This window comes from Dermacentor variabilis, chromosome 7 (assembly GCF_050947875.1).
Source record: "Dermacentor variabilis isolate Ectoservices chromosome 7, ASM5094787v1, whole genome shotgun sequence".
NCBI lineage: Eukaryota > Metazoa > Arthropoda > Arachnida > Ixodida > Ixodidae > Dermacentor > Dermacentor variabilis.
In genome coordinates, this window is record NC_134574.1 from 33,799,320 (window position 1) to 33,826,109 (window position 26,790).

Consider the following 26,790-nt stretch of genomic DNA (forward strand, 5'->3'; position numbering starts at 1 on the left):
ACTATTTATAAAGGTAGTAATGACACAAGAGTATCCTTATATCGGTGTACACACTAAATATGTGGTCATAAATTTATTCGAAACAATATTTCTGCACACTTGATTAGCTGTTGACGTGCAAAAAACTCTTATGCTTCAAGGATACAGACATTCACAGAAAGGGATGCAACTGGCTTGCTTCAGTGCATAGTTTTAATGATTTTTTTTTACCGTGTGGCCTTCTACTGTTTCAGGGATATAAAAACAGGGTGTTTGCCACCGTTTCACATTGTTGTAGGGGTTTTACTTGACGTTGCGGTAGGATGCATTGTCACTCTGCCGCTATAGCAAGCCAATAATGTTATGTAACGTTATAGGTAATTACCGTTCAAAGTGAAAACATAATTAAGACACATCAACAAATTTTTTTCAGTGACATGAAAATAACCTTGTACATTTATGACGGTCTGATACTAAGAAAATTTAGCATACGTACTCTTGAAGATATGTACAGTGCTGATACGTACTTGAAATTGCAATATCGGCCAGTAGTAGTTGTGAAAGTAGAAATTTATATTTAAGATAATCGTGAAAGAAAATTGTTGATATGCTCGAATATTGTTGTATATTTCCAGTAGTCGTACACGCTGTTTCGCTAGATATCGGCTCTTTGCGATCTACACGGAGCTAAACAACCAGCAGCACAATAATGTATGTGAAAATTTAGTACATATTGCCATTGTTCATAACATAACTGAACAACTATAAAAGCTACACAAAAAGTAGTGAAGCAATTGAAATCTGCTTAGACAACTCTATAAATAGCCTAAATATGAAACCTCTTGTTCAAGTAACAAAAAAGTATTACGAGGAGCGTCTCTCCTTAACAATTAACAAAATTGTGACGACCACAAAATGCCATTTCGTCTCGTGGGGATCGAATACCTCGTCGTAATGGGAACTCGCAAAGGTGCGTAGTAAGTACTAGGTCTGTAGCATACAAAGCAAACGTGAACATGCACCCTATTTGCAACGCAGTATGTCAACGAACGCATAGAAATGGGAGAACGGAGTCTGCAGTACAAGTTCTTTTTTTTTTTTTCTCGCTTCGCGTGTTGGTGCTACGTACCGGATTCCAAAAATTCACGTCTCCGCCCATTGAACTTGTTAAGCGAGATGCCATTTCCCGAAACAAGCAGCGAAATAGCGCATGGTGCCATTTCGTCGAAAATCTCAGCCGGTGTGACGTGCGACCGATTCGTCACAGTCGAAAAATGTATGGGGGTATCGACATTGTGACGGCTATTTCCGCCGCATGTGGCGGAAACTGCACTTCCTGTACGATGAAAATGCCAGCATGTGCAACAGTCTTTAGCTACGCTCTCCATATGATAACGAAATGAAAGGAGAAAAAGTGAGCAAAAATAAAGTATGAAAAAACACGAAGCAAAAAGTAATTACCAGCCTTGCTGCCTATCGCTTATTTGTTTTTGCGCTCTCGTCGGTAACTAGGTATTTTGTAGCCTCGTACTGATGGCAGGTAGAGGTTATGCCTCTTTCTCTTTCCCTTCTCCTACAGCTGTAGCTATATGTTTCTCCTAACGCGCATTTGAAGCTATGCGGCGCTCTTCTCTGCCCCTTCCACGGCTTAAGTGAGCATTCGTGGAAAGTTGCGTGTAAAGGAAGCTTCTGCCTATCAGCTTTGAGACCCGGAATCTGCGCAGCAAAGCGTCGTTCGGGTGTCTCTAAAAGACAGGTACAGTTTCTCACTGAATGCATTTGGATTTACTGTCCTACACGTTGTTTATTGCGTTCTCTGCACTAATTCGCGGCCAATTGCAGTAAGAACATTTGTTGCGCAGGAAAATTTACGTATATATAGGTCCACAACAAGCTAGTTTCTTCCTCAGTTTGCATCACCGAGATAACCCTTTCGCTGGCCAGTTTACTTACACTACACATGTTTGTAAACTAGCGGCATTAGGTGTCCAAATAATGGACTTCATTTGCGTTTTTTGAAGATGGGAATTGTGGATGAACCGCCTATTGCGTTGTACTTCAACGCATTTCATGGTGTGTTGAATGTGCATATTTTCTGAGGGGAAGCACAGACTTCAAGCTAGTTTGCGCTCCTAAAGTAGACAAAATCGAAGAAATCAAATGGACACAATTAGATTTTAATAAATTCGTTATGATTTCATTTATTTGACAGTTTTGACACATGTACTTATTTCTTACCGGGCACTCCATTTCACGCGCATACAACTAAAAGCTAGGCCTATCGCTCCATGCAAGACGCACCTCCATGATTTGGAACGGACTCAAATGTTATCGTTGATTCTATCTGTTGTGTGTCTTCTAGTGGAACTCTATGTAATCATGAGGCATGCGCTATACGAATCATCTAGTGCTTTCTGGAAGACTCGTGGCCACGAGTGATTAGGCTGGAACGTTTGACGAGTCATCTATAAATTCCCACGCACTTGACCCGCACATCATATTTCGACGATCACCCTCTGTGCTAGCCGCTATCGTTGTGTTTTGAGTGCCACTCGCTTTGCTGAGCACAGGTTTGCCAAATAAAGAGTTAACGTTTTGAAGTCATACTGTTTCCAGTGTGTTATTGCACGCCGCCATGGCACCGTGACGTCTGGTGGAGGTGCTTCTGCGTTTCTTTACCGGATGCCCCTACGAAGCCATAATCCAAGGCTAAACCTTGCAGACATCGTCCACGACACATCAGCGCGGATCTGTGAGCTAGACCAACTCTACAATTGCTACCGGTGCACGGTATTCTACACGAGACCCTTAAGCTCACGCCCAAGTTAGCAGCCAGAATGACAGCCTGAGCGTCGTTTGCGCCTGTGATGCTACCGCTACCAAGGTAACCACGGATCAATGACGGAACACCCATATACCTGGCTGCATACATACAAAAGGGACGCGACGTTCAATAACTTGAACTCCGGCGGCAGTTTACGGCATGTCTATTTCTATGTCGACGCTCCTGTGACGTGGTTCTAGAACCGGGAGACCACTTTAACGACGAGCGAGCTCTTTCGACGCACCTTCTTGGAGACCGTTACGAGCGTCGTTATAAGAGAAAGGGCTGAACTTCTGCTGCAATCCCGAGCGCAGCTGCCCAAAGATAATATCACCACCTTCGCGGAGGAAATGACCCGTCTTTCCCACCACGCTGACACCCACCATGATCGAGAAAAACGAAAGGTCCACTTTTTTGATGCACGGCATTAAAGAAATATTCACCGGACTGAATAAAAACATGACCAATGACCGTCGCGCAATTTCTGACACAAGCCACGACCGTCAAATAGACGCTGGAAATGCGCAATAGGCAATATGACCACCAAGTGCTCACGCTCAAGTTATAAGTGCAAGAATTATATTCCATCAACTTCTGAGAGACTATTAGGGCAATTGCGCGCAAAGAACTGCGTGAAATGATCTTGCATCTTTGTCTCCGACCTCGTCCGTGATGAAATCCATCTGTCGCTGGGATTTCCTGAAACGCCACAACCTCAGCTGGAATTCATAAGCTACGCCACCCCTGTCCGCCACCATGTTCCTTCCCACAGCCACGCCAAGACCCCGTCACGCCGCATTCTCGTCGTCCGCCGCCGCCAGCAGGTGCGGCCGTCGCCCGGCGCAGCTATACTAGGGAATTGGACGTATGAGGCCCTCCAGGCCACTGATCGGTTTGCTATCACCGTGGAGAAGCCGGCCATGCCTATCACCGATGTCTATACCGTGACTTGAGACTACGAGGGTTCACCGTCAACGTTCTGTGCCCACAGGAAAGCGTTCGGCCTTGATATGACGCCGACTACCTCGCTGCCACGCAATGAAGACCCTGATGACCTTCTCGTTCGCCGTCGAAAAAAAGCTACCTGTCGGTGCACCGCCGACAACACGCTAGACGAGCCCAGGTCCGGCCAGGCAGCCCATAACCGAGAAACTATAAGCAGCAACCGGTAGAGGTGCGGTTGCTGTTCTTCTAAATACCCGAGATCCTCCTCCTCCTCCTCCGACGACGACGTGGTAGGAGCCACCTCGACGATGCCGCAACGAAACGCATCCATTCAAATGTCGCCTCGAAGCCAAGCAGATACCGCCTCAAGGAAGCTCGACGATGTGAAGTCACAGTACCGGGACAACACGACGCAGCCTTGATACGGCGCCATGGCCTGGCCAAAATAAGGAAGGCCAGGAAACACTGACCTCGACCTTCCCATAAATGGCCAGAACGTCAACATCCCAGAAGAGACAGGGGCCAACTTCTGTCATCAGTGGAAACTTCGCCGCCAAGTCAATTGAGTAAAGATGGCCTGGGAAGTCCGTCCAACTCCGCATGGCTCGAGGACACCTGATAACGCCGACTTGAATCTGGAGTACTAGAATGACCGTTCATGACCGGACTTAACCTGCGAGTTTCCTTATCCTCCAACAGTGCTCACGTGACTTAATTCACGGTATCGACTTCATGAATCAACACGGCGTGATCATCGACCACAAGTGCCAGCCGATAACGCCTTCTGATGATCAAGTGATACCGCCGGAGACCTCTCTGCCACCAAACCTTGACTGGGCTCGAAGATCAAGTCAGTGTCCCGCCTTGCTTCATGAAGCCGGACTCGCATTCAGCGTTTTCGCGGGGTTCCGCCACCCGGCGTCGCTCGCTGTCTACGCAGAGGGTGGCGCGCTCAAGAGACACGAGATCTCGCCGCGGCCGCAGGAAGCAATTCGATGAGCGCAGAGCAATGATAAATCATCCGCGCGTCGTTCGTGTGGCTGGACGCTCTTTCTGGCGTCGTTCATACGACGATGCCGAGTGACGCAACACCAGAAAATGCCAGTAGGAACGATGATATGGGTTGGCCTTTATCATTATTTATGACGGCACCGAAATACGCGCAGATGTAGAAGGCGTCGTCGAGGGTGACCAACTTCCAATGCTCGACCTTCAAGTTTCCGCGCAAGAGCAATCGCTCGACGAAAGTAGTGCCGTCAACCTTCAGTGACGAATTTAAACACCCGAACAAGGGCACAAAGGTTGCCTGCGTGGAAGGAGGGACAGCGGTCGACAGTCCCTCTCGTATTGAGCTGAACCTAAAACGACGGTCCACGTTATTGAACGAGCCTCCGTTATAACTCTGAGTCTTCCAAGGCATAAGCAAGCACAGCTCAAACTTGTCCTGAAGGAATACAAAGACTTAGTTTCATTGCCCTACCCACATAGAACAGTTGCTAAGGATCGCATAAAATTCGAGAACGCCATCACCGAGTTTCGACACGAGAACGAGAAGCAATAATGAACGAAGCTGACGAAATGCTGCCCTACGTCACCATTCCGCCGTCGGAAATCCCGTGGGCCTCTTCTACTCTTGGTGAAGAAGAAAAGGATGGAACTATGCGTTTCTGTGTCGATTGGCGTCACCTGAACAAAAGCATGAAGAAGGACGTGTACCCTTTCCCGCGGAAAGACGACGCATAGGACGGGCCCTGCAATGCACAGCATATTTTGTCGATGGACCTTAAGACGGGGTACTGGCAAAATGAACTCGACTAGAAGGACGAGAAGATTGCCATTGTCACGCCAAACAGCCTCTGTGAATCAAAGTCATGCGATTTGTTCTTTAGTCGGCACCAGCAAATTTCCAGCGCGAGATAGACACGGTATTGACTGTCGTGAAATTGATGTTTTTGCGTGAATATATGGCGCGTACCAACGTTGAAGATTGGCATAAAGAGAGTGATTGAGGAGCACACCCAACAAACTGTGAAACAGGTTAAAGACAAAAATTGAAAACTAAGCATAATACAAATACGTGTATTAATTAATAAATAATTTACTTATTTATTTATTTATTTACTTACCTCTTTTCAATATTGCGATACCTTGTGAGATTTTCCAGGATGGTCGTATTCACAACACTAAAAACAAAATGTGCAAACCATATACAAAGAGCGCAACATAGCTCTTCATACAAATAAATAAACGCGCAATTCAAATCAAACTATAAATGATCCTAACTTCATTTCTAAAATCGCGAGGGAGTTTGTACTGTCAAATATTTCGGAATTTAATTTTTCCACTCAAGTATAGTATTGATCAGAAATGAATGTAAACATTAACTCTAGGCACATAAAAATCCAAAACCATATGCTTTACATTAGCAGTATGACACTCTGCAGGGACGCCGTAAGCAGAGTTCAGGGTTTATATTTAACTTGTCATTGATCAGTTAATAAAAACATTTTGCCAGCGTACTTTCATGCGTGAAGCAAGTTTGGGGAGGTTTGTCCTAACAAGCAACGCGGCAAATGATTCAGTCTTAGAAAGCCAATATGAATGCTACCACACGCCCACACAGAGTTTATGTTAAGAAGAGTGTTGTCCGCTTTTGTAATTTTATATCTACTAATAATTGGGCTGACGTATGCAATTAAGCAGACTCATCTCGTGCGTACGATATATTAATTAAAGAAGTATTAGAATGCTATGACACTGCATTTCTCACACAAATATATCAAAAGCATAGGGAGGCTAGAAAAGAATAGATGACAGGTGAACTTTTGAAACGAATTGAACAAAAACATAAAATGTTATCTGGCTTCTTGGAAACAAGAAATCCCGATGACTTATCTGAGTTTAAGAAGTCCCGCAAAAGATTAAACTCAGATTTAAAGAAGGCAATGTCTTTATTCTACATTAATAAGCTTTCGTCTACCTTGCACAACCCTAAACTACATTGGCAAGGTATCAACTCAATGACAGGGGGCAAAAAACAATACCTCCGCTCGGAATTAAGGATCAGTTGAGTAACGTATTCAGGGGTCTTGCTTGCTAATAAACCTAATGATCACTTTATGGCAGCAGGAGCGTACCATGCATCCGTTAACTCTCATTTGACCGGGACTATAGGTTCATACTTGCCCTCCTGTAGTGCCGATTCTATATCTCTGTCACCTACTTCAACAGATGGAGTCGTTAGAATCATTAATACCTTTAGGAACACGTGCTCACCTGGGGAGGATGAAATTGTTGTCTTTCCTATTAAATGTGCTGTTATTATTGTTGCTGGCCCACTTACCCATATATTCAATAGTATGCTGCTCACGAGTATTCGCAGACAAAATGAAAGTGGCGCGTGTTACCGTTTTGTTCAATGCAGGCAGCAAACACGACCCGAGCATTTATCATCCGATTCCAGTACTTCCAATATTCTCAAAAGTAGCTGACAGCGTACTTTTTAATCGGCTAAACAACATCATACAAGTTAAAAACTTAATTTTTCAACAACAGTAGGGTTTTCAATCAGGCAAATCGATTCAGCATCATGAAACATATCACAATCACAACCAACTAGCACAGCTGTCCATACTTAGCGAAATCGATTAACGCAGCACTGTTAGCTATCAAAAACAGCTTTATTAACAATATTCAAAATACACTGTTTTCTGTAGGAATTTCTCTAGATTTTTGTAAAGCCTTAGACCCTGTGAAGCATCCAATACTACTAAAAGAATTAGACATTTACGGATTTCGCGGAGTTGTAAATGCACTTGTGAAGAGTTATATAATTGGACGGCCACAGTATACACAGATGTACGGTGTAAAATCTAATTTCGGTATGGTGAATTTTGGTGTCCCACAGGGTTCAATTTTGGGACCTCTTTTATTTACTGCATATATTAATCACATGTCAACGTTTCATTAACTGCTAACATTGCGCTGTATGCTGATGATACAAATGTATTTCTTTTCTGGTCTAATGTTAATGTATTGGAGCAGCAGTGTAATGCCTGGTTGAACGAGCTATTCATTTGCCTTTCTGTCAAGCAGCTTCAACTGAATGTAAAAAAACGAAGTTTACGATCTTTCATCCAAAAACCAAACCATTAAGTTATCATATCCCATTACACTTCTATAACCCGGGTATTGAACAAGTGCATAGTTGTCGGTTCCTGGTTGTATACTTCCGTGGAGACCTAGAGTGGACAGATTATGTGAACTATATTAGCATGAAAATGGGCAGATCTATTTGTGTAATCTATCGTATGAGGCATTTTCTTCCATAAGAAATAGCGAAACAATTTGATTTTCCTCTCGTTCATTCCCATGTTGTATACTGTAACCTAGAATGGGGTACGTGCAATAAAACTGATTCCTCTAAATTATTTTCTCTTCAGAAAAGAGTCGTACGAGCGTTGCGTGCATGCCCAGCAGTTGAAGCAAATGTTTTCGAGACTTGTCATGTTCGCAATCCTTTTTTCGTTTTTATAACTTGAGTTTGGCAGTTTACATTTTCCATAAAATCAAGCAATATTTTGATACTCTCAGTAACACTTATTTGTCGAGGGATATAACATATGATTTACGTGTTGTCTCGTTTCCCACCACTTAGATCTACTACCAATTATGGAAAACAATATTCACGTTACCAAATCGCAACCTTCTGAAATACGTACCAGTCGATTGTGGAACTAGCTGTAGAAAGTATTAGTGTATCAATGTTTAAGAAAAAAGTAAAGATGCTTTTTCCTTCTGTATAATTTTGAAACACATAAGTTGGCATCAATTGGTTTGTTCTATCTTTACTGATTGAGTAATGAGGTTTTTGTTTTCGCCGCAGCGTTTTCCGTTTTTTATGCAGTGCTAAATATTTTGTGGAGTTCTTTATTATTAGTGTTGGTGTAAATTTTTTTCTTTTTTGTGGTATTAGTTATAGTGAGCCACGACAGGTAATCCGGGGACAAGGCCTTGTCAGAATGCATGATTTATGTGCCTTCTTTAGCCTCTTCTCGGGGGCATATTTTATAATATGGCCCTAATAAATACTACTACTACGTATTCAGAGAAAAAAAGCGCACAGCAAGACGCTGTACTCGTTCGATTTTACTTATAAACGTTAGTCCGCACTGGCCCCACACTATACTTGCGTACTGCAAGGCAGGTCGAACAAGTGCAATGTAAACCTTGAATTTCATGTCACGAGAGGCCTGTTACAATTTACGCCACCGCATTTCGATTTCGCTGTACAGTTCCGCAAATGCTTTGGTAGAATTCCTTTGTTTCCATTTTGTAATAATATTCTAATGGTGATGCTTTAGATGAAACACTCCTGCAGAATGACTTATGAAAGTTAATTTCCACGTCGTGTGTTCCACCATCAGTGAAAGATATTTAACGAATCATTTAGCGAAATATGGACATGAACGCTTTTCACTTGACAAAATAAAAAAAATAACAACAGAAAGAGACATTCGTCTACGAGAAGGCGAATCTTTAGCTGTGGATGCACATATTTAGAAAAATTGTTTATATACAGAAGAAATAGCTGGGTTCCTTAAGCACATTCTCGGGGCACCTAAGAAGTAGCAGGCAATGCAGCTGAGCGCTCATTGGTTATTTCTACAAACTGCGATCTCATGTAGAAGTGTGTGTGTGTGTGTGAAAACTTTTATTGTGATGAGGTCTGGAGGCTCGACTTCTTAAGACAAGGCGGGCCGCTCCCATGTTGGCACTGTCAGGCCAAGCCTTTCGGCGACATCATGGGCACTCTGGACTGCCCTTAGTTGGTCCTGAAACAATGGGCTTTGAATACTTTTCTCCCATTGTTTCCATTGTTCAACGAGGTTGGGGAGAGTCGCGGGACACCCCGCTAGCATATGTCTGATTCCAATGATGCCATTACAATCGTTGCAGTCCACCTTAATCTCCCTCTCTGGACATATTAATGGTGTGCGGTGTGGGACATGTACACGTTTGCAATAAGCGCAATAAGAGCAGGGCCTGAGCCCTGTTCAGTTTTGAATGTGGCAGTGGAATTGTCTGCGTCCTAAATACTAATGTTTGTTACGTCATTGTATGTTATTAAATGATCTCTAGATTCCCTGGCTTGATGGTGAACGGCTCGGTTGTGACTGTCACGGTTAGCAAGTCCTCGTGCCAAGTCATGAGCAGCCTCATTGAGGTTTACCCGAGTCTCGTCCACTTTCCCCATATGCGCAGGGAACCATCGGATTTCAGCTCTCATAATCCCAATGTTTTCAAAAAGTTTAGCTGCAACTCCAGCTACGTAGCCTTTAACAAAACAGTTTACAGCGGATTTCGAGTCACTGTAAATGCAGGCCCACTTATTACTCCTGAGGACTAGAGCAATTGCCGCTTGTTCAGCCACAATGGGGTCCTTGGTAAACATAGTGAGAGCATCTTGCACCTTCCCTTGATAATTTGATACAATGGCCGTATATGGTTGTTTACCTTTCACCCTGGCAGCATCAACTATAGCTGTCAGTTGGTTCTGCTGCTCTATTTACTGCTTTAGCTCTTGCCTTTCTCCTTTCGACATTATATTCTAGATGCATGTTTCTGGGGAGAGGGTTGGTTTTGATCTTGTTCCTAACTTCAGTCCTTAATTGTACTTCAGCCTCTCTTGAGCTCCTTGATGTATTCAGTTCTGCACCTATTGCCTGTAGTATGTTCCTGCCAGCTCGTGACTTTGTCAGTCGTTCGTGTTGCGCTAGCTGGTGGGCCTCCGCGATTTCTTCCATTGTGTTGTGCACCCCTAGACTCATGAGTTTGTCGGTTGCAGCGCTACTGGGTATCCCTAGGGCTACTTTAACGAGCTTCCTGAGCATCACGGTAAGTTTGTTAAGTTCTGCCTGCTTCCATTTGAATAATCCAGCCACATAAGTGAAGTGACAGAGAGCAAAGGCGTGTATTAGCCTCAAAGCGCTGTCTTCTCCTAAGCCTCTGTGTCTATTGGTAATTCTCCTCAGTAACCTAATGACTTCATCTGTTTTATTTGAGATATGTTATATTGTTCTATAGTTAGTATTGTTTCTGTCTATGTGATACCCAAGAGCCTTGATTTTTTCAACTAGCCTAATTGCGGATCCTTCATGAGTGTATAAGCACACTTTTGGCTCATCTTCCGGAATGTAACCTCTTGGTTTACGACCTTTTCTGCGATATTTATTGACTAAGAGTTCTGATTTGGCTGCCGAGCATTTCAACCCCATGCCTTTCAGTGTGTTCTCTACAACATATAAACTTTCCTGTAATCTGGTCTCTGTCCTTCCTACATTGCCCTTGGCACTCCATTTGGTTATGTCGTAGGCATATATCACATGATGTATACACTCAATTTTCTCCAGATTTCTTGCAACCTTGGACATTGCTAAATTGAATAGCATGGGTGAGAGCACAGCCCCTTGTGGAGTGCCCCTATTTCCCAAATTCTTAGCTTCTGATTTAAGCTCACCCAGCATGAGTTGTGCAGTTCTATTTCTAAGAAAGTCCTTAATCATGTTAAAAAGTCTCTTACCTAAACACATCTCCGAGAGAACGTCAAGTATTGCCTTATGCTTTATACGATCACAAGCTTTTTCCACATCCAATCCCAAAAGAGCTTTCGTATGCGCTGGGATGGCCTCTATAAGTTGATGTTTGATCAGCAGTATAGCATCCTGAGTTGACAGCCCGGGACGAATGCCGATCAAGTTGTATGGGAGTATGTCGTTCTGCTCAACGTATTTCGTGAGTCGATTTAGGATGACATGTTCTATAGCTTTGCCTAGACATGACGGTAAGGAAAAAGGACGGAGGTTGGCTAGAGTGAGTTGTTTGCCTGGCTTTGGTATGAGGATAGTATTGGCCACCTTCCTTTCCTCTGAGTATACCCCTTTTCTCCAACATTCATTGAACTGTTCAGTTAGATAAGAGATTGATTCATCATCTAGATTTCTTAATATCTTGTTAGTTATTCCGTCACGTTCAACCGCCGATCTACCATTAAGACTGAAGAGCCGCCCTCACTTCACTCTCAGTGAAGTCCCGGTCAAGTTCTTCACATATGCCTTCCGTATATTCGGGGCTCTCGTCTCCTTCGTTTGGTTCTTTAAGTGGGAGATATTTGGCTGCGCGACTATCCACGATATCCCTCTCTGTTTTACCTTGGCTTTCATGATGAACCAACTTAGCTATAGCTGTTCTCTAGCTTGTCCTTGTTTCATTCTCGTTGAGCGAGTGCTTGAGGAGGTTCCAGCTACCTCCATGTTTGAGTCTACCATCAGCCGAATTACAGATCTCATCCCACTGCTGCTTCACGAGGGTCTTCGAATGATCATCAATTTCTTTGTTTAATTGCACTATTTTTTTCCTTAGCCTTCTGTTAACTCTCTGCGTTTTCCATCTCTGTAATATAGCCTGTTTGGCCGCAATCAGATGCGCCAGCCTGCTGTCCATAGCTTCAATATTGAGGCAATATTTTCAATATTTGCCTCAATCCATTTTACTACCATGGGACTTACCCCATACATTTTGAGTTTTTGATAAGAGTAACGCGGCATATTTTACCAGGTAATTTTCAGAAATCCAAAGCATTAACATCAACTTCGTCGATCTGGTCAAACAAATTGAAGTGTAGCATTTTACGGGCATAAACCACGATGTGGTTATGAGGCACGCCGTAGTGGGGACTACTTTAACGTGCACCTAAATATAAGTGCACAATTGTTGCTGCAATTCGCCCCCTTAGATATGCGCCTGCCGTGGCCGGTATTCGACCACGGTCTCGTGCTTAGCAGCACAACATCAAAGCCGCTAAGCCACCACGGCACGTTCTCCTTCTGGTTAAATATTTCTGCGAAATTGCTGAAAAATGTTGAACCGTATCAAAACGTCGAGTGACTGCTGACAAGCGCCTATGGAAGCAATGCTGCTTACAATAAATTAAGTTATCATTTTTAGCCTACTGGATCAAACATTCGCTAACTGCATGTTCAAGCAGTTTGCATAGGGCGCATGTTATTGAGGTGCCACGCTAGTTACCTATCTTTAAGTTATCCCTAGCGGGACGAGTGCTACCACTTGCAAGCAACCAATCATCAGGCAAAGCACACATGTCGAGCGAAGTAGTAATCGTTTGAAGAAGGTATTTGGAAACCCATTCACAGTAACATTTTAAAAATTAGTTGGGTATTTTTTTGGGCACAACATTTTCCAACGTCTAAACTTAGCAGTAGCGCTACAATTCCTTCATTATAAATGATGACGTCATACTTGCGTACCTTATTTCGTCTCGTAACTTCTACAGGATATCCTTTCTGTGAGGGAAATATTGTGACAAAGTAGGTAAAGGCTTCAGCTATTCTTACCGGTACGTAGCAAGCGGTTTGCTTGTCTACAATGCTATGTATCATTGTCTCTGAACCAGATAAGCATCTTAAACATCTTTTTTGCGGGCTGTGCACCATGTCATCAGCCAGTGTGGTCGAAAAATATGTTCAGGTATCTTTTTCCACTTTCCCTGCATGCGTACTAAGACGTGAAATGGTCGCAATTTTACTTAGAATCGTTTTTGCGCACGTTGAAGTCGGCGCTTTAAATGAAAAGTATTGCGGGTTACCCGCCGGCTACCCCTTTCTATTCGTTTTACTTTCCTCGGAACAATACAATATTAGCATTTCTACACAAGAAACTGAAAGTGTTCCCAGAATTTATTGCCATCGTGTTCCCGTGGAAGCGTGTCAAGTCAAACTTCCAAAGTATCCACATTTCACGAGTTCATCAGCTGGTTGAAAATTTTGCACGTAGGTAATTTCAGTTTTCGATAGGATCCCATCTTCAACACTGATATCAGGGCTGAAGGTTTTATCAACAAGTCCCCGAATGGAGTGGTAATTGTAATGGGTCCGTGTTGTGTAATCGGCTACTTAAACTAGACTATGGTTTACCACTATTCCTAGCATTACGTTGGCGTGCGCGCGATTCAAGGCACCTGAAATTCGGCTATGCAAATCTATAGATTGAAATCGCCCATTAGTATTATTCTGCTGCGTATATTTCTGAATGCCTTTAGACGAGCATCGGTTTTTTTTTTCAGGAAGCTCAAGGGAACTAGTTGATTGTCTGTGAAGGTGCCAATCATTAATCTACTCTCACCTAGAAATATTCTGCAGCAAGCATTTGCATGCTCATTGATGTGTGGAGTGATTCACATATTAATGTTTTTTTTTTTAATCAGTAGGGCAACACCACCGCACCTGCTCGTCCTGTCCTTCCGGATAACTTTGTAGTAGTCAGGAAAGACCTCATCCTTCTAAATGTCACTTGGAATGAAGTTTCCGTTATTCCTATGAAACGTGCATCCTACAACAATGACATAGTAGTTGTAGTAATAATAGTAGTAGTAGTAGTAGTAGTAGTAGTAGTAGTAGTAGTAGTAGTAGTAGTAGTAGTTGTAGTAGTAGTAGTAGTAGCAGTATAAGACTTTATTCAGCCTAAAAATTACAGGCCGACTATACCGACCGCCTCGGCGGCAAATCGACGCTGTTATTCGTCCCCTTGAGCCCCAAGGCAGTCGAGCCAGGAGGCGATGCAAGCGTACGGGGAGAATAGGAAACATTGCTGAGAAGCCGAGCAGTAGGATAGGCAATGTGATAGGTCCGCATATGTAGAAGGGCAATTGGGACAGGAGGGGTCGGATCGATAGCGACAGTGAAAGAGGCGGGAGGGGGTAATCAATGCGTTCATTTGGATGTGCCGCAAAAGGTGCACCTCTGGCGCAGTGAGTGATGGATGAGGGGAATGATAATAGCGCTTGTCGAGAGGGAGCTCGAGGAAAACGTACTTGATGGTGTGGTGCAGGGAGAGTCTGTCATAGTCCTCCGAGGACTCGGGCCAGGGAATCAATAATGCCTAGTAAAAAGTGTCGTGGCCGAGCTGATGAGCCAGCTCATTGCCGTCCAACCCGGAGCGCCTTGGGATCCAGCGGAGGAAAACGGTGGAAGCCTGCGCTGCAGTGACCGCTCGTTCGACCATCTGTCAGCGCAAATAAGGGAGGGTGCGTTTCTGTATGTGGAGGATGGCGGCTTGGGAATCACGGTATATTGTATATTTTGGGAGAGAGGGAGGTAAGGGAAATTATTGCAGGGCATGGGCAATGGCAAAGACCTCGATAGAGACTGCATCTGGATGCTGTAGGTACGGCTCGTTGGTGTGCGTTTCAGGCGCGGGAGGGGGGATAGTAGCGAGCGTAACTGCAGGAACCTTAAGGAGCCATGACAGAGGCATTTCTGTAGGCTACTCCAGGGGTAGTAAAGGGGGTTAAAGTTACTGCAAAGCCGCGTGACGACGGTGGGTATGAGGCGAGTTACAGATTGGCAGATCATGACAGCGGGGTTGAGGACTTGCATATTCTAGGCTGCAGCCATAAAGAAGCCAAGAAGTTTGTATAGGGATACGATAGAAATAGGAAAACCTGAAAATGGAGGGAGATAAGTGCGTTGTAGGAGCGCTGCTATGAGGAGCGGTTAAAAATTAGAAGCTAGAATTCCCCCGGAGCAGAAAAAAAAAGGCCAGCAGTGGTGACAAAGTAATGGGGTCTAGGCTACGTTTCAGGGCCTCCTATACGTGACTGAGAGAGCCAGACAAATACTAGAGATTTGCCGTAGCTTCTGATGTCAGTCATTGTCGCGGGATGCAGAAGCAGAGTCTTTAAGCACTTTTACACGAGTTTGGGTGCGCTAATCTATATGTAGTCCATAGTAGTCGACTGATAAAACGTTTAGCGTTAACGAGCTTCACTTTTGTGTCAGCATTCCAATATGATTGCACTTAACACAAAAGTTCTTCCCTTTTTCGATGCGATTCTCGTGACTAGTCATGTGAAGTAGTTGTGTCTGCTTCTTTTTCATGTTTCAAATATCGCTTCCTTTTGCGGTTACAAACTTTACAAAGATCGCTTCCTTCTGTCGTTTCCTTTCTATTGTTACAAACCTTCAACAGGTCTATCTGGATTTCTCTTCCGTTGTTCCAGCCAGTGAATCCGTTCCACTGACGTCACTTCCACACCGAAGCGATCTGGAAAAAATGCCCTTCCCAAATGTATTTTGAGTTCCTTCCTTGGTTTTATTCGGGCTTCACGAGACCCCATAAAGATTACGTTGTTCCACCTAGCCCTGGCTTTCAATTCAACGGTTTTCCTGTCATGCTGCTTAACTGTGGGTTCCTGATTGCGTACAGCTGTTTCGAGGCCTTCCAATTTCGCGCACGTCTCCGCAACTTTATAAATTTTTTGTTCCAGCGATGACAGCATAAAATTCATCTATGCTTGTTTCTCAAAAAGAAGCTGAAGCAGTTCAGCAGTAGGAGGACCGGGTTCTATCTCCATATCCCCACAAAGTACGTGTTTCGTATCATACCACAACAAGCTGATCATATCACTACAGTTCTGTGGGAGTGGCAGAAAAATTAGGCACAGAATTTTAATTGAAACAGGAGAATAATAACGCACCTGTAACTGAAGTCGTGCGATTTTGGGTGAGATGGCTGCTGTGCTGCTGCCGCTCCCACGTCATGATGCGGCGAAAGCTTTAGAAGCTCCGAAAAGTAGCACGATGTCCCTTCGTTAGACGAATCTGAGTTGCCTGGCGATGTGACGTCATCCTCTTCCAATGCAAAAATGAAAAGTAGGTGTGAGAAACGCGGCATGCTAGCTCAATTGGTTAGAGCATCGCAGGCGTAATGCGAAGACGTGGGATCGTTCCCCACCTGCGGCAAGTTGTGTTTTCATGTACTTTCATTGCCATTAATTTATCATTTCTTTAATTCAATTGGTAAGTAAAATTACCCGTATGCTTTCCTTTCTGTCTTTGTTTGTTGGCTTCTCGTGATATATATAATAAAAAATCGGGCCCCTCGGTTAACCTCATTTCTTCTCGTCCTAGCTTAGGGACTGTGCTTTCTAAGAAGGGGGCAATGATGCGTTTACTTACATATCATTTATCCCGGCACTGCATTTAACCAGCTAACATCTTAAGTTTATCGCAGAGCGCAAGACGCGCTTGCACGATTGTGAACTTAATCGAATGTTATCGCTGATTCTACCTGTCGTGTATGTTCTCCGCGAACTATGCGTAATTGAAGTGTCATCCCGACGCGAATTGTTTAGCATTTTATAAATACATGAGTAGCCCAGGGTGTATGCTGGGACATTTGACAAGTCATGTATAAAAGCCGACGAGCTTGACCCGCACATCAAATTTGGACGATTGCTGATTGTTGTCACCGCTAATGTTGCGCTTTGAGTGCTACTTGTATTGCTGAGCACTAGCCCGTTCGATAAAAAGTTGAAGTATTGTAGTCTCGCTTTTGGAAAACATTATTCTACGCTGTCACAACGTCAGAATAATGGAGACATATGCGCTGGGGAAAAAGTTACTTAAAGAGGTCGCTTAGCTCAAGGCTTATTTGAGACCTCTGTGAACTGGTACATAACATACTACACGAGGAGCTGCTCTTTATGGAGCAACACAACATAATTCGGTTATCAGAGCGTGGGCGCAGTTTTCCTTGTATTCCATCTACCTTTTTAGAAAGGATAGAACAAGAAAACTCAGTAGTTTTTTTTTAACTACACAGGCATAGGTAATGTCATGTCAGAAACGTACAGTTGATCCCTGTTTCATAGAAACTGGTAGAATACAAATCGAAACGTGTCTTCACAACACCTATGGCATCTTTGCTTCGTGATCTCACGGTAGGCTGCAGTGAAAGGAGCACGGCTTGTGGATATGCGACCATGCTGCTGGTTTGCTTAGCGCACCGCGTCCTGTTGGCGCGCGGCGTCCTGATACCGAGTTGCTTCGGCGGGCGTACGAGCATTATGGTGCGGCTACGTAGTGTCTTGCGCAGCCAGTTGAGCTGCATCGCGGTCAGCTTCAGGAATGCGAGTGGCAGAGTTGGCAGCGAGCGCGCGAAGGCGTTCTGCTTCGCGCAAGCATGTCGTTCGCCGGACCAAAGCAAAATTCACCCGTCGACGTCGTTTCCTTTCAGCACCGCGTAGCGGAGCAGTTTTATTAGTTAATGTCATCGCAAGCGAAGCTTTGAGCGGCGTGTAAGCACTGCTCATACATGTTTAAGCCGCACTCCGTAGGCGACGAGGCGTTGCAGGCTAACAGAACACGTAAGACAAACTATGTGCGGAAACAGTGCTCTCACCTCAGCAGAAGGCCTACACCGTCTACTAAGCCTAAACCGCGTTGGAGCCTCCGCTGCGCTGAGACTACCGAAGCGCTCTCCGTCGGCGCTCGTAAGTGCCATGATGCATTACTTCGCTTCACCTTCCCTAGATGATGGTCGCATGCCTGTCAAAAGCGAGAAACTCTTACTCGTTCGCGCCGATGTCCCATACGTTAGAGGAAGTTGATTGTGGAGCCCGCATAACACTCTCGTGTTAACATGCACCGACGGTTACGATACTCCATAATGCGAAATTTCAGCGCATTCCTATACGTGTTTTCATTTCGCGACATATTGAGGCATCGCGCCGATCACCAAACTGACTCGCAGAGCGGCGACGCCCGGAGCTATATACTGGCTGGCCACACAGTTACCGCTTCACGGCGCCTGTGCCTTATGTAACCTTAATGTTTACCGGAGAAGACTTGCGGTGAACGCTATGCGCGGAGGCGATCTTCCTTTTTCATTTCCTCCGGACGGCCGGCGCCATTGCGGACCTGAGCTTTAAGCTGACTTCCCCGCTTTCCTCCTCACGTTCTCTTCGCTATCGCAATTTTCTTATTTACTCCAAAACCTTTCACCCTACTCTCCTCCTTCACTTTCGGCTCCATGCTTGTAGCGTAAACAAGGGAAGATCGCGACATGAAGGGGAACACACAGCTGTGCTGTCTGACGACTCAATTATTTATTAAGAAGGAGCACACACATATACCTAAACAAAACAAAGGTGCAACACTGTAGCCTCCTCCTCCGCTTTCCCATCTGCGCTCTTATCGCTCTAGCCTTCTTTCACTCCCCGCTGCGCTCCACGTTCGCTTGGCTACACCAAGGGAGCAAGAGGCACGCGGACGCTCAACGCAGGAACGGACGCCTAAGAGGCGCGCTATAGAACGGTCTTCATTGGCAATAATAGAGAGCTATTGTACATGTAACATTAAAGTGAACCGCCTATAGAACAAGTTTTTATATGAAACCATGGAATAACTTCTCTAATGCACTTCTCTAATACATTGCAATTATATCCAGTTATACGGGAGCGTCATATAGATTGAAGACCCAAGAACACAATTATGCAGAAAAGAAATTGTCATTATTGGTCGCTAGGTCCGTTGTTTGCACGCTGAGGTTCTGACGAAAATTCTCTTTTACGCGTCTTCTGTAGTACATCTAAAAAATAGCCTTTCCCAACAAAAAAGGTAGTGTGATTCCTATGCCCCTAGTAAACCCACTTTCTTTAGAAAAGTTCTGACTGGTAGAGTCCCTGCATCGAACATAATTAAAGTCGTCGTTGCTCCCGCTACCACGTGCATTTGGTAAGACTCAATGAAGTGCTAACTTAGGCCGTCTGGCACATGCATAAAAAAACAAGTAGCAATAAAATACATAGGACATAAAAGGAGACGCTCAGTGCTCACTATCAACATATTTTATAGCGCGCACAGCGTAAATAAAGGGTGTTTCAGTGGCCACCTTCAATTTTTTTTAACTTGTCTGTGGCAGATAGAACAATTTTAGTCCATGAGCGAGTCTGCTTGAAGAGACAGACATTACTGCAGAAAATATTTATATGCATAATCAAATAATTGCGAAAAATGTAATAATTATAATTTCAAGATAATTCTCTGATATTTTATCTTCTATGCGTTTGATTTAAAGCCAAGAAAGATGTGTAGTTATAATTTATGAACACATGTTCTCAAAAACACCAAACATCGAGCTGAGAGGGTAGCCTTGATGCACAGAATCTTGAACTTTATTAAGGGGCTCCCATGGCTTTACTAAGCATTATTTCGCCTTCTGCAATTCTAGTACACAACGGCTACTCTCTCTCTGAATATGAACCCAAGGTAATGTAATAACGAACATTGTGCAAAAGGACATAGACCACATTCAAACGCGTTCGAAAAGTCGATCTGGAGAACAGCTACGGCAGTTTAGATAGCTTCGCAGCACTCAAGCTTCCAAGGAATTTCATGAATGCTTAGCGAATTGCTACTCCTTTCATACCACACGTTTCTTGGAGGGGGGGGGGGGGAGGCATCAATGACTCTTACAACTAACTCAAGTTTTCTTGCAAGGACCTTCACTAAAATTTTCTAGTGAACATTAATATGTGATTGGGGCCTGTCTGATGTCACTTGTATAAAATTTTTATGCTGTTGGAATTCGGCATTTGTACCATATGGGATACTTTGAATTACAATTGCGTCGTTTTCTTCTCATAATCTTCAATAAAATGGGCAGTGTGAAATGGCCAAAATTTTTTGCATGTTGTGCAATATAGTGTGTTGAGACCAGGGGGTGCGGGTGATTTACGGGGGTTCAAACTATCGATGGCACATTCCATTTCCAGAGCCCTTATTGGCATTTTTAATCAAATTTTAGATGCCTCGCTGAGCCGTAGCTTCTTTCAAGAAAGCTTTGAATACATCCATGTGAATGGGTCTAAGACGCTTGGAGTTCTCATAGAACACACGCTCTGTACTGTGAGCGTCTCTCACTACAAGCCAATCATTCTCGATAACGCATATAGATACCCTGCAGATGTAACTGAAGCTGCTACGAGAGCGCTCCTAGTGGTGGCTCGAGTATACGATGAGATTAGAAGCCGCAGCAGAGACGGCATGGTTATACATTGTCCGGCCACGATCATGACTATGTTTCTTTTTTTTATTATTTAAATGTCAGCTGAAGGCCGACGTTCTCGACGCTTACAGCAATAAGTCCGCTTCGAAACCACAAGAAGGCCTGTGCTATGGAGTGCTACAGTGTTTACATCAATGCCCCAGGTGCGAGGATTATTAAAGAGGAGCAGTAACGATGTAGCGTTTTTCAGTGGAGATATAAAAGCTTCAAAAGTCTGACTGTATTCTGCGTGCTGAATTTGCGCAGCACCCGTGTTTGCGCGAAAAACGCCTTGCATGCTGGCTTGTACGAGCAACGGCGAGTGTGGTTGGGCAAATGACCACCGCTACTTAGTCAAGCAGCGTCCGTGCGATGCTCTAGCAAGTGCTAACTAAGACAGTGCCCGGTTTGGCCAATATAACATATTGTCACGTGGGGGGTGAAGTTGAAGAACACAGTATCAATACTGTGAAAGACAAACTAACTTTTATTAGGCGAACCCATGCCCACAAAAAAGAGGCTACTCTTATAGCGCAACGCTAGCGGCGAACAACGTCGGCGATCGTCGAAAATCTGATCAGCGTGTCAAGCGCGTCCGCTTTTATACAGCAGTCGTCGAACGATCCAGACTAACCGTTGGGACCCGCGTGCCTTCCACAAAGTTCTGCACCATTCGCGTCAGGCGATGAAATCAGATAACATAAGGTTCGCCGACAACAGACAGCGGATAAAAGCATCGAGAACTTTCCAGAAACTTCGGATACATGCAGGCGCGTCCCGCGCTGTGCGATAACATTTGTTGGGCGGCGAAACGTTGTCGCCCGATACAGATAAGTACACGTCTCATTAACCCCCTCTTAAAAAGCATCGACCCGATGCTGCAAAGAAACGAAAGTAATAAAGAAAAGCACTCTAAGCAAAGAAAACAGCAAAATGAGGAAGTTCGTCAGTGTCCGTAAAAGGGTTTAAGGCCCACCACGTGGACCACTTCAGATCGTACGCGGCGGCGCTGTGAATGCGAAATGCCATCTCGCACGACCTCATAGTCCAGCACGCCAATACGTCGGATGACCTTGTAGGGTCCGAAATAGCGCTGCAATAATTTCTCACTCAGTCCTCGTCGGCGTATCGGGGTCCATACCCAAACATGGTCACCGGGATGGTACTCGACGAAGCGACGTCGGAGGTTGTAGTGTCGGCTGTAGGTCCTCTGCTGGTTTTTGATCCGCAGGCGGGCGAGCTGTCCGGCTTCTTCGGCGCGCTGGTGATAGGTAGCGACATCAAGACTCTCCTCGTCAGTGATGTGCGGCAGCATGGCGTCGAGCGGCGTCCTGCCGTAAACCAGCTTAAATGGCGTGATCTGTGTTTCTTGCACCGCCGTGTGGTAAGCGAGTGTTACGTACGGCAGGACCGCATCCCACGTCTTGTGCTCGACGTCGACGTACATTGCTAGCATGTCGGCGAGGTTGTGGTTCAGGCGCTCCGTGAGACCATTCGTCTACAGATTGTAGGCAGTTCTCCTCCTGTGACTAATCTGGCTGTATTGCAGAATGGCTTGCGTGAGCTCTGCTGTAAAAGCAGTTCCTCTGTCCGTGATGAGGACTTCTGGAGCACCATGTCGGAACAGGATTTTCTCGACGAAAAATTTCGCCACTTCAGCAGCGCTGCCTTTCGGTCGAGCTTTAGTTTCAGCGAAGCGGCTGAGATAGTCCGTCGCCATGACGATACACTTATTTCCGGGAGTTGATGTCAGAAACGGTGCCAACAAGTCCATCCCGATCGTCTGAAAAGGTCGGCAAGGAGGCTTGATCGGCTGTAGTAATCTCGCTGGCCTTGTCGGTGGTGTCTTGCGTCGCTGACAGTGTCGGCATGTCTTGACGTAACTGGCGATTCGGGGGTTAGGTGCGGCCAGTAATACCTTTCTTGTACCCTCTATAGCGTAGGGGAGAAACCGAGGTGTCCAGCGGTCGGATCGTCATGTAGGGCGTGCAGTACTCCTGGACGCAGCGCCGACGGTACAAGAAGGTAGTTGGCGCGGACTGGTGAGAAGTTCTTCTTCACGAGTAGGTTGTTTTGAAGCGTGAACGAAGGCAATCAACGCTTAAATGCCTTAGGGACAACGTCGGTGTGTCCTTCCAAATACTCGACTTGGACTTTTGGCTCCGGGTCTCCTCTTTGCTGTTCGGCGAAGTCTTCCGAGCTTATTATTCCGAGGAAGGCGGTCGCCATCCTCATCATCTTGCGGCGGCGGGTAAATGGGGCGCGTGATAGGCAATCGGCATCTGAGTGTTTTCGTCCGGTCTTCTATGTTACAGTGACGTCGTATTCTTGTAGTCTGAGGCTCCACCGTGCCAGCTGTCCTGAAGGGTCCTTTAAGTTAGCTAGCCAACACAACGCGTGATGATCGCTGATCACTTTGAATGGCCCGTCATATAGGTAAGGGCGAAACTTCTCTGTAGCCCAAACAATGGCGAGGCAATTCTTTTCGGTTGTAGAATAATTGCCTTCCGCTTTGGACAACGACCGGCTCGCGTAAGCTATCACGTGTTCATGTCCATCTTTTCTCTGGACTAGGAGGGCACCGAGGCCTAGGCTACTGGCGTCAGTGTGGATTTCGGTATCGGCGTCCTCGTCGAAGTGCGCAAGTACGGGCGGCGACTGCATGCGTCGTTTGAGTTCTTGAAATGCGTCGGCCTGCGGCGTTTTCCACTTGAACTCGACGTCACATTTAGTGAGCTGTGTCAGCGTCTCAGCGATGCGTGAAAAGTCCTTGACAAATCGCCTGTAGTAGGCGCACATGCCAAGAAATCTACGCACTGCCTACTCGTCGATGGGCTGCGGGAACTTTGCGATGGTAGCTGTTTTCTGCGGGTCGGGGCGGACTACAGACTTGCTGATGACGCGGCATAGGCACAGAAGCTCATCGTAAGCGAAGCGGCACTTTTCTGGCTTCACATTGAGCCCTCATGAGCCCACCTAAGGTGATCGTCGAAATTACCGGCGTAGACAACGACGTCATCCAAGTAAACGAGACAGGTCTGCTACTTCAATCCTGCTAAAACCGTGTCCATCACGCGCTGGAACGTTGCAGGCGCCTAGGACAGTCCAAATGGCATAACCTTGAACTCGTAGAGGCCGTCTCGGGTGATGAAGGCGGTCTTTTGGCGATCTCTTTCGCCGAATTCTATTTGCCAATACCCAGACTTGAGGTCCATCGATGAGAAGTATTTAGCGTTGCAGAGCCGATCCAGTGCGCCGTCTATCCGTGGGAGGGGGGTATACGTCCTCTTTCGTGATCTTGTTCAGACAACGCTAATCGACGCAGAAACGTAGGGTTCCGTCATTTTCGTCACCAGGACAATAGGGGATGCCCGCGCGCTTTTCGATGGCTGGATGATGTCGTCGCGCAGCATTTCGTCGACTTGTTCTCTTATAGCTTCACGTTCTCACGGCGAAACTCGGTAAGGGCTCTGGCCGAGTGGTCGAGCGCACTCCTCGGTGATTATGCGATGCTTGGCGACTGGTGTTTGTCGAATCCTCGATGACGTCGAAAAGCAGCCTTTGTATCGTTGGAGCAGTCTTCTGAGCTATTGTTGCTTAATCACGGGGAGACTGGGATTAATGTCATAATCTGGTTCGGGAACCATGGTCGTCGGGGTAGGTGCGGCGGAATCCGAGAGGACAACGCGTTACTGGTTTCCAGAATTTCCTCGATGTACGCGATCGTTGTGCCCTTGTTGATGTGCTTGAACTCCTGGCTGAAGTTTGTCAGCAACACTTCAGTTTTCCCTCCATGCAGTCCAGCGATCCCTCTTGCGACGCAAATTTCACGGTGTAGCGGTAGACGTTGGTCGCCATCGATGGCGCCTTCTACATCAGCGGGTGTTTTGGTGCGACCGAAATAACAATGCCAGAGCTAGGCAGGATGCTCACTTGATCTTTGAGCACACTCAAGGCGTGGTGACTACAAGGGCTCTCTAGCGGTATCGCTTTATCTTCCGACAGCGTTATTGACTTCGACTTCAGGTCGATGATTGCGCCCTGTTGGTTCAGGAAGTCCATACCGAGAATGACGTCTCGTGAACACTGTTGGAGGATAACGAAGGTGGCAGGGTAAGTCCGGTCATGAATGGTTATTGTTGCCGTGCAGATTCCAGTCGGCGTGATCAGGTGTCCTCCAGCGGTCCGAATTTCAGAGCCTTCCCATGCGGTCTTAACTTTTTTCAACTGGGCGCTGATGTGTCCACTCATTACGGAGTAATCAGCCCCTGTGTCCACTAAGGCGGTAACTGCGCGGCTGTCAAGAAGCACGTCGAGGTCGGTGGTTCGTTGTCTGGCGTTGCAGTTAGGTCTTGGCGTCGGATCATGGCTGCGTCGTGTTGAACTGAAGTTGCAACGTCGCGTCGCCAAGGCGTCTTTCATCGGTGTGCTCTTGGCTTCCTGACTACGTCGGGACGGCGGCGTGTCGTTATTATGTCGTGGAGATTGTCTCTTCGTCGTCTTCGTCGGCGCGGAGGATCTTCGTCAGTTCGACGAACAGCAACCGCACCTGGATCGGTTGCTGCTTTTAGTTTTCAGGATATGGGCTCGCAGAGTGGCCCCGTGCTGGGCCAGTGTATGGACGGCGCTGCGGCGGCAGATAGCGGCCTGGTGACGGCGACCCGGGCGGCGCTCGGGGGCTCCACTGAGTAGCGGCGAGGTAGTCGGCGATGTCACGAGGGCTTTCACCTTCCCGAGGGCGCGGTGCGTGGACGGCGAACCCTCGCAATCCCAGGTTACGGTATGGGCATCAGCGGCACACGTGGCCGGCTTCCCCGCAGTGGTAGCAGAGCGGGCGGTGGTCAGGAGCGTCCAAACGTCTGTCTTCCTCGGGTAGTTGCGCTGGGCGATGGGTGGGCGTGCTGGCGGCGGCGGCGGCGGCGGCGGCGGTTGACGGAATTGCGGCGTTACAGGGCCCTGGTGCGGTGGTGGAGGGAGACCTTGACGGCGGGCAACGGCCGCGTGGGTCACCGCTTCTGGCTGGGGCTGCGATGATTGTGGTTGTACCTCGGGAACTCCAAGCGATCGCTGGACTTCTTTGACAATTTCGGCGATTGAGGCGACTTGATGTTGCGATGAAGGGTATATTCTTTAAAGCTCCTCTCGTACGACTGCCCAGATGGTCTCGCGCAGGTCGTCGGTGGCCATTGATTGAACTCCGGCGTAGCTTGTTGGCTTGGTGCATCGGTCGAATTGCCGGTTCCGCATTTCCAGTGTCTTCTCGATGCTCGGCGCCTCACGAAGAAATTCGTCGACGGTCTTCGGTGGGTTTCTTACCATTCCGGCGAAAACTTCCTCCTTTACACCACGTATCAGTAGGCGGACTTTCTTCTCCTCTGACATTTCCGGGTCGGCGTGGCGGAACAGACGGCTCATTTCCTTAGTGAAGGTCGCGATCGTCTCATTCGGCAGCTGCGCTCTGGTCTCCAGTAGAGCTTGGGCTCGCTGTTTTCGCACGACACTTGTAAATGTTGGCAGGAAGCCACTTCGGAACAGGTCCCACGTCGTCAACGTGGCTTCTCGATTCTCAAACCACGTCCTCGCAGCGTCCTCCAATGCGAAATAGACATGTCGCAGCTTGTCGTCGCTTGCCCAGCTGTTAAACGTAGCGACCCTCTCATACGTTTCCAGCCACCTTTCCGGGTCCTCAAATGTGGAACCGCGGAACGTCGGTGGTTCCCTGGGCTGCTGGAGCACGATGGGCGTGGCTGGGACTGCCATTGGGGTTGCCTTGGCCACCATCTTCTTGGTATTCTCAGGCAGAAGTCCGTGCTCCAGGGGCAGCTGCTGAAGACGACGGCTTGCTCGATGGTCCGGGACTACGTTGGTGTTCTCTTTGCGGTACGGGCTTGGATCACGGCTTGTCGGGGGCGTCAGGTACATGAACAAAAAGCACCTCCACCAGATGTCACGGGGTGGTGACGTTGAAGAACACAGTAGCAATACTGTGAAAGACAAAACTAACTTTTATTGGGCGAACCTGTGCCCACAAAAAGAGGTTACACTTTAGCACAACGATAGCGGCGAACACGGCCGGCGATCGTCGAAAATCTGATCAGTGGGTCAAGCGCGTGGGCTTTTATACAGCAGTCGTTGAA

At 46.4% G+C, this 26,790-nt stretch overlaps 1 protein-coding gene across 6 annotated transcripts in view; it reads left to right on the top strand.

Moving 5' to 3' along the window:
* The window catches only part of LOC142587393 (amine sulfotransferase-like), an 88,729-nt gene that overhangs the window by 19,670 nt on the left and 42,269 nt on the right, over window positions 1-26,790 (top strand). The window contains exon 1 of one of the 6 annotated variants that reach the window (XM_075698366.1): window positions 1,628-1,735. The exons of 4 other annotated variants lie outside the window; for them this stretch is intronic. The gene's annotated coding sequence lies outside the window, so the exon portion shown is untranslated. Of the gene's footprint in view, window positions 1-1,627; window positions 1,736-26,790 lie in introns of those variants that run through there. One more of the 6 variants, XM_075698364.1, reaches the window with a different exon arrangement.